The sequence below is a fragment of the Lepus europaeus genome, chromosome 3 (genome assembly GCF_033115175.1).
Source record: "Lepus europaeus isolate LE1 chromosome 3, mLepTim1.pri, whole genome shotgun sequence".
Lineage (NCBI taxonomy): Eukaryota > Metazoa > Chordata > Mammalia > Lagomorpha > Leporidae > Lepus > Lepus europaeus.
In genome coordinates this window covers 47,385,463-47,401,150 of record NC_084829.1, presented here as the reverse complement: position 1 = coordinate 47,401,150, position 15,688 = coordinate 47,385,463, and the positions used below count along the sequence as shown (strand labels likewise).

The 15,688-nt window shown below is 39.2% G+C and overlaps 1 protein-coding gene across 1 annotated transcript in view; it reads right to left on the bottom strand.

Annotated features, from left to right (window-relative positions):
- CD2AP (CD2 associated protein) overlaps nucleotides 1-15,688 on the bottom strand; it is a 144,491-nt gene that overhangs the window by 96,994 nt on the left and 31,809 nt on the right. The window lies entirely within an intron of this gene.

Below are 15,688 nucleotides of genomic sequence, written 5' to 3'. Positions count from 1 at the left end.
CTGCCATAAGCAAAGACTTCTAGGAAAAGACCCCAGAGGCAGGGCTGGCGCAGTGGCATAGCAGGTAAAGCTGCAGCCTGCAGTGCCAACATTCCATATGAGTGCAGATTCAAGTCCCACCTGCTCCACTTCCAATCCAGCTCTCTGCTGTGGCCTGGGAAAGCAGTACGAGATGGCCCAAGTCCTTAGCCCCTGCACCCATGTGGGAGACCCAGAAGAAGCTCCTGGCTCCTGGCTTTGCATTAGCACAGCTCAGGCCATTGTGGCCAATTGGGGAGTGAACCAGCCAATGGAAGACCTCTCTCTTTCTCTGCCTCTCCCTTTCTCTCTGTGTAACTCTCTCAAATAAATAATTAAATCTTACAAAAAAAAAAAATCCAGAAGCACAAGCAATTAAAGACAAAATTGACAAATGGGATTACAACAAATTGAGAAGCTTCTACACTGCAAATGAAACACTCAGCAAAGTGAAGAGGCAATTGACAGAATGGGAGAAAATATTTGCAAACTATATAACTGATAAACGGTTAACATCCAGAACCTACAAAGAGCTCAAGAAATTCAACAACAACAAAAAAATTCAGTTAAGAAATGGGCAAAGGACTTGAACAGGCATTTTTCAAGAGAGGAAATTCAAATAGCCAACAGACACTTGCGATAATGCTCAGGATCACTAGCCATCAAGGAAAAGCAAATCAAAACCATGATGAGGTTTCACCTCACTCCAGCCACTGTGGAAGAAAGTATGGAGATTCCTCAGAAATCTGAATAAAGATCTACCATATATTCCAGCCATCCCACTCCTGGGCATTTACTCAAACCAAAAGAAATCTACATATGAAAGAGTTATCTGTACTCTCATGTTAACTGTAGCTCAATTCACAATAGCAAAGATATGGAATCAACCCAGTTTTCTATCAATTTTGACCGGATAAAGAGACTATGGTATATATACAGTATGGAGTACTACTACTCACCCATAAAGGAAAAAAAGTGAAATCTTGTCTTTTGCAACAAGATAGACACAACTGGAAAGCATTATACTTAGTGAAATAAGCCAGTCCCAAAAAGACAGATATCATACATCTTCTCAGATCTGAGGTAACTAAAAGAGAATCTGAAATGTAATATATTGGAGTGAAATTTATATTTCAAGATTCAATGACTGTTTATAGCATTTGTCTCTTCAGTTAAGGAACACTGTTTTTGTTTTTGTTTTTGTTTTGTTTTCTTTTACTATGTCTAGGGTTAATTATACAATTGTTAAGTAAACTAAAAATAGATCTTTATAAAAATTAAGAGTGGGAATGTGAGAGGGTAGAGGAGAAAGGGATGGAGTGAGGGTGGCAGAGTAGGGAGAGGAAGTGTCACTATGTTCCTAAATCTGTGTATATGAAATACATGGAATTTCTATAACCTAAATGAAATTTCAAAAAATTAAAGAATATATTCTGAAATGATAAAATAAGTATATATAATACTTGTTTTAGGTGTAGTATTTTACACTGTAGATTATATATCACAGTATTTCAAAAAGCTAAAGCTGGGCATTTGGCCTCCTGGTTAAGACATGATCTGGAAGGAACTGGTGCTTTGGCATAGTGGGCTAAGCCTCAGCCTACGGTGCCAGCATCCAATATGAACCCCAGTTCTGGTACTGGCTGCTCCTCTTCAAATCCAGCTTTCTGCTTTGACCTGAGAAAGCAGTGGAGGATGGCCCAAGTGCTTGGGCCTCCACATCCACATGGGAGACCCAGAGGAAGCTCCTGGCTCCTGGCTCCATATTAGCCCAGCTCTGGCTGTTGTGGCCATTTCGGGGGTGAATGGATGGAAGACCTCTCTCTCTGTCCCTCTGTGTGTAATTCTAACTCTCAAATAAATAAATAAATCTTTAGGAGAGCGGCAAGATGGCGGAATAGGAAGGGAGCACACTATTAGTCCGGGGGAGAGACAGTTTAATGAAAGTGGAGATACTGCAGGGTCAAGGAAGAGTAGGGGAAGAAACAGCAGAGGAAACTCTTCCGGAACTAGTGATTCACAGTGGACATGCGTGGAGAGCATGGGAGCCCAAGTTCGGGACACCAGCGGCAGAATCAACACACCAGCGCTGGAACGCGAAGTGAGCCGAACCTCAATAGCCCAAGACACCAGCAGGCAAGCGGAAAGAGGAGACTAGAGGGAATGAGGCTTGAAACTCCGTAGGGAAAAGTTCACCAGGCTAACTAGAAGAGAGAGAGGAAAAAAAAAAAAAAGTGACCGATACGGACACAAGTTTCTCTCTCTCCACTCACCTCTCAAAGGCGAGCAAGACAAAGAGCAGGCGCCATTTTGACATACGTCATAAGCAGGGCGACCTCAGGTCTGCCCTGAGCCTAGCAGGAAAACCTGACTCTGGGGGGAGAGGTGAAATAACAGGAAATTAGCATCTAACTTGGCAACCCAGTGGGAGACTGCGGGAGAATTGGAGCCCACACTGAGGGCAGCACAGATTCCCTGTGTGGTCCTTGGGAAAGAGCTTCTGATCTCTGGCTCCTGTGGGTATATCATTTGCCTGCTAACTACCTCCAATTACGTTCAGCTGTGTGGAATTACTTCCCTTTTGAATCAAAAAAAGAAAGAAAGAAAGAGAGATTTACCACACCTAACCTGGGAGTGTCATCTTTGACACACCCTCAACCCTGAGGAACCAAACACAGCTCTCAGTCCACACTCATCTCAAGCCTCTAAGGCTCCACCAAAAGCAGACAGTCCACTTAATATAGAGCCATAGTGTAACAAGAAAAAACACCACAGTGAAGAAACCAAATATCTCCAACATGCCAAACAACAAACACAAAAACCGAGGTAACAAGAACAAGGAAGACACTATGACGCCCCCAAATGAACAAGACACCCCAATTCAAGATTATGAAGATGATGAGATCGAAGAAATGCAAGAAGCGGATCTCGAAAAATTGATAAGAACATTAAGAAGTTCTCAAAAACAAATTCTTGAACTACAGAAATCCTTCATGGACAAGATAGAAAATCTCTCTCGTGAAAATGAAATATTAAGGAGGAATCAAAATGAAATGAAACAACTAGTGGAACAAGAAACTCTGATAGTGACGAGAAATCATAATGAAATGAAGAATTCAATAGATCAAATGACAAACACATTAGAGAGCCTTAAAAACAGAATGGGCGAAGCAGAAGAGAGAATATCAGACTTAGAAGACAGAGAACAGGAAAGGAAACAGGCAAACCAAAGAAAAGAAGAAGAAATTAGAAATCTAAAAAATATTGTCGGGAATCTACAGGATACTATTAAAAAACCCAACATTCGGGTTCTAGGAGTTCCTGAAGGCATGGAGAGGGAGAAAGGATTAGAAGGCATTTTCAGTGAGATACTAGCAGAAAATTTCCCAGGTTTGGAGAAGGACAGAGGCATCTTAGTACAGGAAGCTTATAGAACCCCTAATAAACATGACCAAAAGAGATCCTCACCACGACATGTTGTAATCAAACTCACCACAGTGAAACATAAAGAAAAGATTCTAAAATGTGCAAGAGAGAAACGTCAGATCACTCTTAGAGGATCTCCAATTAGACTCACAGCAGACTTCTCATCAGAAACCCTACAAGCTAGAAGGGAATGGCGAGACATAACCCAGGTCCTAAGAGAGAAAAACTGCCAGCCCAGAATATTATATCCTGCAAAGCTCTCATTTGTGAATGAAGGTGAAATTAAGACTTTTCATAGCAAACAGAAACTGAAAGAATTTGTTGCCACTCATCCTGCCCTGCAAAAGGTGCTTAAAGATGTGTTACACACAGAAACGTGGTCACCAATATGAAAGAAGGTAAAGGAAGGAAACCTCACAGCAAAAGATCACAGGAAGCTCAATTTCTCTTTGACATAGAATTAAACTCTGATGCTCTGTTAAAGCAATGTGTTAAAGTAATCTATTATGTTCTCTTGATGTCTGTTAAATTCTAATTGTTCAAAAACAGCTGAATTTTTATTAAGAGCTATGGGTTATTTAAATATGTGCTTATTTTCAAAGATTTGAATAATCACCTTGTAACAATGATCAAATTTGGTCTATGTCATGTCATGATTTTAAGGAATCTTATTTCAACCAGATATTTTGGATTTTGAGCCTTCTTGGCATTCTTGACAGGCATTCAAAAACTCAAAGTTTCAAACATTCTGGTCTCTAAAATTTCCAGTAAATCCTGGACTTTGGTTTTTCCAGTTTGGGCCCTACTGAAAAAATCAAAGGACCTATGTCTCTCATCTTACAGAGACACCAACTAATCAGGCTATTTGGATTATATTAGAAGGACTGTCAAGATGTGATGTGGTACCAAACTTTAAGTTTCTATAATGGAAAATGCTATTAATACAAATGTTTGAGAATTAAAAAGTCTAATGATCTTGTGTTACTAGACATGATAGTTATCTTAATGAGAAAGCCCCAGAGGCCTAAAGGGTTAAATACTTGTAAAATCCTACAGGTGCTTTCAAAAATACTGTGAAGTAAGCAAGTGCCTCTTGTTGGTTGATGAGTTTATAATTTTAAACATGGTGACTTAAAGTCTTTTGTCATCCACTGTTATATATGATTTGCTGCTCATAAAACTAAAGTGTTGTTGGTTCTGTGTGTAGCTGTCCTCCTATAGGTTCCTATGGACTTTTTCCAGCCACTTTTATTGTATTCAGTACTTTGGGATGGCTCTGTAAACAGATGAAGCCAATAATGTATCACAGTACCAACTGAGAGAAAGTATGGTTAACTGAGGTTACTAAAAACAAAAAGCAATTCAAATCAATTGGCAATCTACAAAAAGAGTTAAAGATTTTAAAAGCTATTATTAAAATTGCTATATTGGTCTGTTATGCTATGTTATATGTGTGTACATATTGTATGTCCACATGGGGAAATTTTATTAAGAGTTTTATTTTAAATGGCTTATAGATAAGATTGTCCATAAATTTAAGATGCTAAAATCAATCAAAGATACATTTTAATTTGTGTGACCTGAATCTCTGTATCATATGTTTTAAACTGGTTGGTTGAAAGAAACTAAAAACATTTTATATGGTTGTGCTTAAGTTTACTGGTTAAACATACTACACCATGTTAGATATTTAAGAGGTGTTTTCAAATACATGATTCTTAAAATTTCTAGAAGGCATTGGACCTTCTGGTAAATGTTTTATTAAGTTCTTATCTAAGGGTTGAAACGGTTTGCTAAGTATTCATGTGATATTGCTATTGTCAGCAAGCGAACTAGGACTTGCTCCCTCATTTCTCTATTCTAAGCCCAACTTGTTCTTTCATTTCTCTATGCTCTTCAAGGTAGGAAACTAATTCTATTATGAAGGAATCTGTAGGACGCACAATTTAATCTTTAGACCTTATAAAAGAGATGGCTAACATTTTTCTGTAATAGCATAGCCAAAATAATAACTTAAATAATAATCTCATAGCTAGATTCACTTCGCCATCAGCGAAGTAAACAGTAAGTAGAAAAAACCTCCCTTTCACACCAAAGGGAAAGAAAGTTTTAAAGTGAGAATATAATTTTCCTCATGGGCATTGTCTACCTTAGAAAAACTACTACAGAACATGCCTGTGAATATAGACTTGTAGTTCAGGCCACCGAAGATTAGAGATGGGACACGGGCACTCCCTTGACTTGCATCCTCTGGTCTGCTTTAACACAAACAAGGAGGAAAAGAAAGCTCGGCATCAGAAGCAATGGGTGGCAGGCCTATTAATGGCTGATCTGTACAGTGATCTGCCCTCAAGGAGACCCAACAGGCCAGTCCACTGCAGTGGCTTTCAATGTGGTAAGCCTGGGCTTCAGCAGAAGTCAGCTTGTGAAGAGCCCTGGCAGCTCTGCCAAGAGTTGGATCACTGGAAATGGACCTGCCCTGGAGTCGAAGGATGCCCAGGTCAGAGCCACAGATCTTATTGGCTCTAAGCTGAAAAGCTCTTCACTCAGCCCAACTTCCAAAGTGACCACTGCAGCTGAGGGGACGGCCAGGTAGGGTCAGCAACATTGCAGGCAGAACTGTAAATTTCTTGTTAGAGATGCCCCCTGCCTTTACCTGGCCAGCTCTCCTCCCAGGCCAGCCAAGTAATGAAAGTCAACAGAGTGCCTTCCCCTAGGAGGTTCACACCTCCCTTAGGATATACCCCATGTGAAGAGATAGAGAGGTCTGGGCCTCTTAACTTACAAGGCCTAAAGCCCACCAGATTATTATCAAGCCCCTTCTATCAGGTTCTATTTGCCTCTCAATCAGAAAACTTAATTGTAGCTTAGCACCTTTCTTAGCTCCTCTAACAATGACTCTGTCCTTTGTTCTAGACCCTGTCTAGTGCACTTGGGCCTCATTCCTTTGTAATCATAACCTCTACTCTACCACCAATGACTCTACTCCCAACCTGTGTGTACTGATGGTCCTCTTCCCCACTTCATGCTGTATAATTGTTCAAACCTGGTAAATGCCACTCTTAGGATCATTGGTTACTATCCTCACTCTGTCTTTTATGACCTTGTCTAAATATGATCAGAGTCGGCAAACTTGGAAGGCTTCCATAGCCTTGGCAACTCATGACGACAGCCTAGGGTGGTTACTGGCGCCATAAACAGGAGTGTCAATTTGTTGGGTCAACAACAGGAGCCACTGTGTACTTGCTCCTCATGTGGGATCTCTGTCCTTAATGTGCTGTACATTGTGATTTAATGCTATAACTAGTACTCAAACAGTATGTTTCACTTTGTGTTTCTATGTGGGTGCAAACTGTTGAAATCTTTATACTAAATTGATCTTCTGTATATAAAGAGAATTGAAAATGAATCTTGATGCAAATGGAAGGGGAGAGGGAGCGGGAGAGGGGAGGGTTGCGGGTGGGAGGGAAGTTATGGGAGGGGGAAGCCATTGTAATCCATAAGCTGTACACTGGAAATTTATATTCATTAAATAAAAGTTAAAAAAAAAGTAAAAAAAAAAAAAATAAATAAATAAATCTTTAAAAAAAAAAGACTTCATTTGGGACATTCACATCACATATTGGACTGACTGGGTTCAAGTCCCTGCTGAATTGAATTCCAGCATTCTGTGTATACACATCCTAGGATGCAGCAGATGATGGTTCAAGTAGCTTGGTCCCTGTCACCCATGGGACACTCAGATTGCTGTTCCTAGCTCTCAGCTTTGCTCCAACCTTTGCAAGCATTTAGGATATAAACAAGACAGAATGAATGCTCTCTTATTCTCTCTTCTGAAATTTCTGCAATTTTTTTTTCATAGTACACATCTTCCATGAACTTTTTGAATACTTCTCATTTGCATGGATTTCAAATTTTTCTGCACCAAAATAAATGTATCTTTCCATTCCTTTTTTCCATTAACTTTTTTTTAAAAAGTGATTTATTTATTTATTTGAAAGGCAGCGACAAAGAGAAACAGAGACAGATAGATAAGTTCCGTCTACTGGCTCACTCCCCAGATGGCCACAATGGCAGGGTAAAAGGACCAAGCCAAAGCCAGGAGCCAGGATCTCCATCTGGGTTCCCCATGTGGGTGTCAGAGGCACAAGCACTTGAGCCATCTTCTGCTGCCTTCCCAGGCATTTAGCAGGAAGCTGGATCAGAAGCAGGACAGCTGGGACCCAAACAGGAACTCTGATATGGGATGCTGGTATTGCAGGTGTGGCTTAACCTGCTACACCAGGAAGTTTTTCAAATGTACCATATTTTACAGATCTTAATAAAAGAAAAGCAGTAACAGATTTCCTTATTCAAGATGGCACATTAGCTATGCCACATACCTCTTTCCTTTTCCCATAAGAACAGTTAGGATAAAGAAAATACACACTCATAAGTACAACAAAAACAAGCAAACAAAAAACAAAGGAAAGAGTATGAACAGACACTGTTGTTGGTCAAATCAAAGGCCATCCCATACTGCCCATCCCCCTCCCTCCATCACATAACCTCAATTTTGCTCAAATATTTTGAAATCCTCTACTTCACAAATGAGGTTTCTCTAAGCCATATGGATCAAATCTTGATTAACTTAGACCAGCACTTCTCAAACACAAGGGTACTTCAAAAAGTTCACATAAAATGGAATTAAAATTTTCTTGCAAAAATAATTTTGAAACCCATGTATAGCGTTTTCATAATCTCCATTTTCCATGTCCTTTTTGAAGACCCTTTCTACTAAGTACAATCAAATCACTGAGGAGTCTCATTTAAATGCAAATTCTGATTGAGTAAGCACCAGGATACCTAATGCTTTTGGTCAAAATAGCAAAGTTCTAGAGACAAGTCCATTTATAGTAATTCTAATCACATGTAATTACACAAACAGAATGACTAGTTTTCAAATAGGCATGGGGTAAATGAATTCTGATCTTTCTTTCGAGAAAGCCTTATTTGACCTTAAAAATAAAACATTAAAAAAGTTCTTAAATAAACATAAATAAAGTTCTTAAATAAAAATAAAACATGCAAGAATGTTCTCTTGCAGACTCTGAATGTTCTTTAAAAAGATATGATGCCCAAAACTGCTACAGCCATTTAGACAAGAAAAACTGTAGAGATGATTATGACTCACAAGAAAAAAGATGAAATTTACCCAGATCTTTGCTGAATTCATCAAATAGCTAAATAAACCAAGCCAGGAACTGTAACATATTTAGATTTATTATATGAACAGTTAGTTTTTCTTACCTTTTAAGTAAGTTATTTACAGGATTCCTATTTGCAGTTGAAAACATTCCAACATGGTAAGGGGGGCCATAAAGAAATTCTAACAAATTTCTGAAAGTGGATGCACAGTTGATAAAGCCAGGAAGAAGCTTAGATTACTTAAGGAAGTTCCAACTGAGATACCAAACAGCTACAAAAGGCTCATAAAAGGAGGCCAGAAATTCAGAAAAGATGGGGCCATGTAAAATGCAGCCCTGAAAATTAGGGGGCCAGTACTATTAAACAGCAGCTTAACCTGCCATCTGCAATGCCAGCATCCCATGAGTGTTGGTTTGAGTCCCAGCTGTTTCACTTCTGAACCAACTCTGTACTAATATATCTGGGAAGGCAGCATATAATGGCCCAAGATTTTGGGCTCCTGCCACTCACATGGGTCACTCGGCCTGGTTTTGGCCTGGCCTAGCCCTGACCTTCATGTCCATTTGGGGGATGAATCAAATGAAAGATGATTTCTCTGTCTCCTAAGATTCCAAGATTGTTTAAGCCCTTATCTCTTCTGTTGAGGAAGTATTTTTTTTCTTCATACTATTTGTTGAACTCTTTGACTTAGGGTAGGGTTAACCTTACCATCATTAAGTAAACTCAAAGTAGATCTTTGTAAAAAAAGAATGGGAGAAGGAGGAGGAAGAAAGGTTGGAGCTTGGGCGAGAGGGAGAGTAGGATGGGAAGTATCACTATGTTCCTTAATCTGTATATATGAAATACATGAAACTTTAACTTAAATAAAATTTTAAATGAAAAAAAAAAAAAGAAAGAAAGAAAGAAAACACTGGGAAAGTATTCAATCTCTATACCAAGGGTAGGGAACCTCTTTTCTGTCCAGGGCCATCTGGATACTTATAACTTAATTTACAGGCCATATAAAATTATCAGCTAAAAATTATTAGCCTGTAGATTTACTGAATTTCAAGTACATTCAATTGCCTTAAAAGGGACAAACTAAAGAATTTCATGGGCCTACTCTGGCTCACAGGCTAGATGTTCCTCACCACCACTTTACATGGAAGAGCTAATATCCATCAGCATTTTTTTACCAAGGCAAAAAACTAAAGGGTTAATATATCAAAGAAGTGGGTAGGGGTAGGGAGCAAATGTTGTGACATGGCTGCTCCACTTTCTGTTCCAGCTCTCTGCTTAAGGCCGGGGAAAGCAGCAGAGGATGGCCCAAGTACTTGGACCTCGGCCTCCCATATGGGAAGACACAAACAAAGCTCCTGGCTCCAGGCTTTGGCCTGGCCCAGCCCCAGTTGTTGTGGCCATGTGGGAAGTAAACCAACTGATGGAAGTGCTAGCTCTCCCCACCTCCATCTCTGTTACTCTTAATACATAAATCTTTTTTTTTTTTTTTTTGACAGATAGAGTTAGACAGTGAGAGAGACAGACAGAGAGAAAGGTCTTCTTTCCGTTGGTGCACACCCCAAATGGCCACTAAGGCCGGTGTGCTGTGCTGCCCCGATCCAAAGCCAGGAGCCAGGTGCTTCCTCCTGGTCTCCCATGTGGGTGCAGGGCCCAAGCACTTGGGCCATCCTCCACTGCCTTCCAGGGCCACAGCAGAGAGCTCGACTGGAAGAGGAGCAACCAGGACTAGAACCCGGCACCCATATGGGATGCTGGTGCCGCAGGTGGAGGATTAACCAAGCGTGCCATGGCGCCGGCAAATAAATCTTTTTAAAAAAAAGTCTGGGTAATCGGGGCCGGCGCTGTGGCACAGATTAATCCTCTGCCTATGGTGCCGGCATCCCATATGGGTGTCAGTTCTAGTCCTGGATGCTCCTCTTCCGATCCAACTCCCTGCTACGGCCTGGGAAAGCAGTAGAAGATGTCTCAAGCCTTTGGATCCCTCCACCCAAGTGGAAGGTCCAGAAGAAGCTCCTGCCCGGTTCCTGGCTCCTGGCTTCAGAAAAGGCCAGCTACAGCCATTTGGGAAGTGAACCAGTGGACGAGAGATGGAAGACCTTTCTCTCTGTCTCTCCCTCTCTAACTCTGCCTCTCAAATAAATAAAAAAAAAATCTTAAAAAAAAAAAAAGTCTGAGTAAAATAGTATAGCTATTGTACTTTGAATGAATGTAGGTTTCTCAGAGCAATGACTATTGAGGAATTTAGAGATCTTCCTGACCCAAGGGCAGAGCTTCCAACCTGCTAATTCCAAATAGCTCAAAGTCCTACCCATATAAACAAATAAATATTATTCATTTTAACCATGGAAAGACAACAGCTTTTCATGAAAGACCATGATAAACTGAAAAATTCCTAGAATAAGGAGTCAGAGTCAAAGGAGAAGAGGTATTTGTGAAGAGTGGAGAGTGACAGTAGAGGTGGGAGATTGGTTATAACTAGTAACCAATAAAATGATAAAAGTAAAGATATTAATTAATTAAGTGGGAGCCAAGTTTCTCTAAGACAGAAAAGGGAGTTACAAACATATAAAAGGAAAAAGCTAAATCCAATACTATGATACTAAACTGAAATGTGTCAGCTTGAAGTCAAAATTCTCAATACAGAAATACAGATATAAATGTCTGTATACATATATGTATTTACATAGACATACACATATTCATTCATGTAACAAACCAGATCCTAGCTATGTCCTCTGAAGAAGTTTGATATCAGTGACATTCCAACAACAATAAGTAAACCTAATCCTGGGATCTTATAAATACTACCTTCTCCTAAAAGGAACCAGGAATCTTTGGGAACATGGCCTATTCAGGGCAAGGCAGGAAAAGTACAAGATAAACCTAGAACATTGTGTTGTGCCAAGAAGCAAGAAAGTTCTGTAAGAAATGTAGTATTATCAAACAGATACAGAGAAATGATATCAAAAGTGTACCAAATGACCAAATCAGGACAATTTGAGGATCAAAATAATGAAATTAACAGAATATATCCCACTGAATCAAATAAGACATAAGTACATTTAGAATGAAAATCAATGTGAATTCCATAAGATTTATAATTTTATTGTGACAAGATACTGGTTTGTAGAAAGTACACATTAAAATATTTGAGTGAAAGATATGTCAGGAAAATAATTATTTGTCTTATATATCTAACATTTCTATAATTAGTAATATTTCAAAATTCAAAAAAATGGAAAACACATGCATATTTGTATTCAAGAGATGCAATAAAGTTTACATGACAAAAGGACACTGAAAAAAGAAACAAAAATAAAAAGGTTTTGAAGATTTATGTTTTCTAATTTTTTTGAAGAGGGAGAAACAAATTCAAAAAATTTTCCAAAAGAAAAGGTAAAACAAGTAGACAAAACATGAAAGAAAACAACAAACCAGATGATCGATACAATATCCAATTCAGAAGTTCAAAAATAAAACTAGAGGCAGGTGTTTGGCATAGCAGTTAAAACACCACTCAGGGATATCCACATTCTATTTCAGAGTGCCTAGGTTCAAGTCCCAGCTCCACTACCAATTCCATCATCCTGCTAATGTGTACTGTGGAGTCAGCTGGTGATGACTCGAATGCTTGAGTACCTGTAAACTATGAGACCCTAACTGATTTCCTGGCTTCAGCTTGACCCAGTCTTAGCTTGTTGCAGCCAACTGAACCACGGGATGGAAGATATCTGTGTCTGTCTGCTTCTCTCTCAGCCTTTCAAGTAAAAATAAATGACCAATTAAAAAAAAAAAAAAAAAGACAAGCAAACTGAGAGTTAATGAAATAATAATCCAAAGCTAACTGAAACAAATATTCAAACAGAAAGAGGTTTGTGAGAGCCCAAGATAATGAAAAAATTTTAAAAGTAGGTACTTAGATATAGATAAAATTTTCACACAAGAAAAGATCCTAGAAAGATCTCTGAAATAAAAAAAAATTGATCTACAAAATAATTAGAAGCAAATTTGAGGGTTTATCATTGGCAATATCAGACTCTAGACCAAGAAAAGTCACTGAAGTACTAAAAGAAAATTAGTTCCCTACTCTGCCAAATTAGCATTAAGCATAGTGTATAACATTTTCACACAAGCAAAGACAAAGAAAACTAAGTCTCATGTACAAAATTATGTGATGTAAGCCAACACAACTAAAATATAAACCAAAACAGAAACATGAAATCCAGTTAATAGTGAAATGAAGCCTAGAGATTAAGGAAATAAGTGCCAAGACAGCAATTGTGCAACAAATCAAAGAAACAAATCATTTAGACTAAATAGAAGATAAAAAGCTCTAAGGTATCTGGGAGCAAAAAGTAGTGGGGACAGACTGAAATTCTATAATATCCCTAGAAATCTGGATGTGTTTCTCAGAGAAACTCCTGAAAAGGGTCAAGAACTGTACAATATTTAAAATATAATCATCACATACATGAATTACGTATGTAATAAAAAAAAGCCTACATAATAATGTAGAAACTAATTATTTTAACTTTAAAAATGTAATAACATACCTGACAGGGAAATAGAACTATGTTGAGATAAAGGGAGAAAAAGATTAACAGTTTAATTTGTCCTTATTTATTTTCACTTTATTTGAAAATCAGAGAGATAAAGACACACAGAGAGAGAAAGAGAGATCTTTCACCCACTGGTTTACTTCCCAAATGCCAGTAACAGTCATGACTAGGTCAGTTTGAAGGCAGGAACCTAGAACTCCATCTGGGTCTCCCATATGTGTGGCAGAAAATGAAGTACATGAGCTATCATCTGCTACTTCTCAGGATGCTCACTAGCAGGAAGCTGGATCAGAAATGGAAGACCAGGACATAAACCAATATGGGATGTGGGCATCCCAAGCAGCAACCTAACTGCTGCACCAAACACCTGCCCTAGAAGTGAGATATTTAAGCTAAATCTTTACCTATTACATTAAAAAGTTAAAAAATGAAAGCATCAAGTCAGAATCAACAGTAGAAACATATTGTTTAGTAATATGAAAAACAGAGATTTAGATAACTCAAATTGATTTCCCACTGGATAATGAGAACATAAGTCATGAACAGTGAGGCAAATACGATTTTCATTACAGATTATGTAATATGTTTATATTTGCATATCATATGCAGATCTTTGATTTCTTTTAAAAGCAATATATATTTAAAGTAGCTTATTCAATGTTATGAATAAATGTTCTAACATGTGACTGCATGGGTTAGAATTAAGAAGTTCATTGAGTCAAAGAAAATCTATTACCCTTAGTGAAAACAGCATATGATAAGTAAAGTTAAATGCTAGCTCTTTTAAACATTTTCATATTTAGATATTTTTCTGTATTGGTCAGCTTTTTGATGCAGTAACAAAATACATGAGTGAGGCCAAAATACCAGACAGTATAGGGGCAAGCATTGTGGTATGGCAGGTAAGGGCACTACTACCTGTGATGCTTGCATCCAACTACTTGGGCCACTACACCCATGTGGGAGACATTGGAAGCTTCTGGCTCCTGGCTTTGACCTGGCCCAGCTTCAGCCACTGTGGTCATTTGGGGAGTGAATCAGCAGATGGAAGAACTCTCTCACTGACTTTGCATTTCTTTATATGATTCTGCCATTTAAGTAAATAAATCTTTAAATAAACAACAAATAAGCCAGTCCTAAAGGGACAAATATCATATGTTCTCCCTGATCAGCGACAACTAAATGAGTACCAAAGGGGAAACCTGTTGAAGTGAATTGGACACTATGAGAAACAGTGACTTGATCAGCTCTTGTGCTGACTGCTGATGTACAACTTAATACTTTATCCCTTTTAGTATTTTTTTTGTTCTAGTACTATTTTTGAACTCTGTCATTAACACACAATTATTCTTAGGTGTTGAAATTTTAACTGAAAAGTGATCCCTGTTAAATATAAGAGTGGGAATAAGAGAGGGAGGAGATGTACAGTTTGGGACATGCTCAATTGGACTTGCCCCAAATGGTGGAGTTAGAAACATGTAAGGGGGGCCGGTGCCGTGGCTTAACAGGATAATCCTCCGCCTTGTGGCGCTGGCACACCGGGTTCTAGTCCCGGTTGGGGCGCCGGATTCTATCCTGGTTGCCCCTCTTCCAGGCCAGCTCTCTGCTATGGCCCGGGAGTGCAGTAGAGGCTGGCCCAAGTCCTTGGGCCCTGCACCCACATGGGAGACCAGGAGAAGAACCTGGCTCCTGGCTTCGGATCAGCGAGATATGCTGGCCGCGGCGGCCATTGGAGGGTGAACCAACGGCAAAAAGGAAGACCTTTCTCTCTGTCTCTCTCTCTCTCACTATCCACTCTGTCTGTCTGTCAAAAAAAAAAAAAAAAAAAAAGAAACATGCCAGGGGATTCCACTTCAATCCCATCAAGGTGGCATGTACCAATGCCATCTCACTAGTCCAAGTGATCAACTTCAGTTCACAATTGATCACACTGATAGGTCTAAGAGTCAAAGGGATCACACAAACAAGACTAGTGTATGCGAATACTAACTGATAGAATCAAAAAGGGAGAGAACAATCCAACATGGGAAGTGGGATACACAGCAGACTCATAGAATGGCAGATGTCCTAAACAGCACTCTGGCCTCAGAATCAGCCCTTAAGGCATTCAGACCTGGCTGAAGAGCCCATGAGAGTATTTTAGGCATGGAAAGCCAAGACACTGTGGCAAAACAAAAACAAACAAACAAAAAAAAAAAAGACCTAAATGAAAGATCTCTGTGAGTGAGATCCCAGTGGAAAGAATGGGGCCATCAAAGAAGGAGTTACCTTTCTCTGAAGGGTGGAGAGAACTTCCATTTTGACTATGACCCTGTCGGAATAAGATCGAAGTCGGCAAACCCTAAAGGCTTCCATAGCCTTGGCAACTCATGACAAGAGCCTAGGGATATTACTGACGCCATAAACAAGAGTGTCAAATTGTTAAGTCAACAACAGGAGTCACTGTGTACTTACGTCTCATGTGGGATCTGTCCTTAATGTGTTGTCCAATGTGAAGT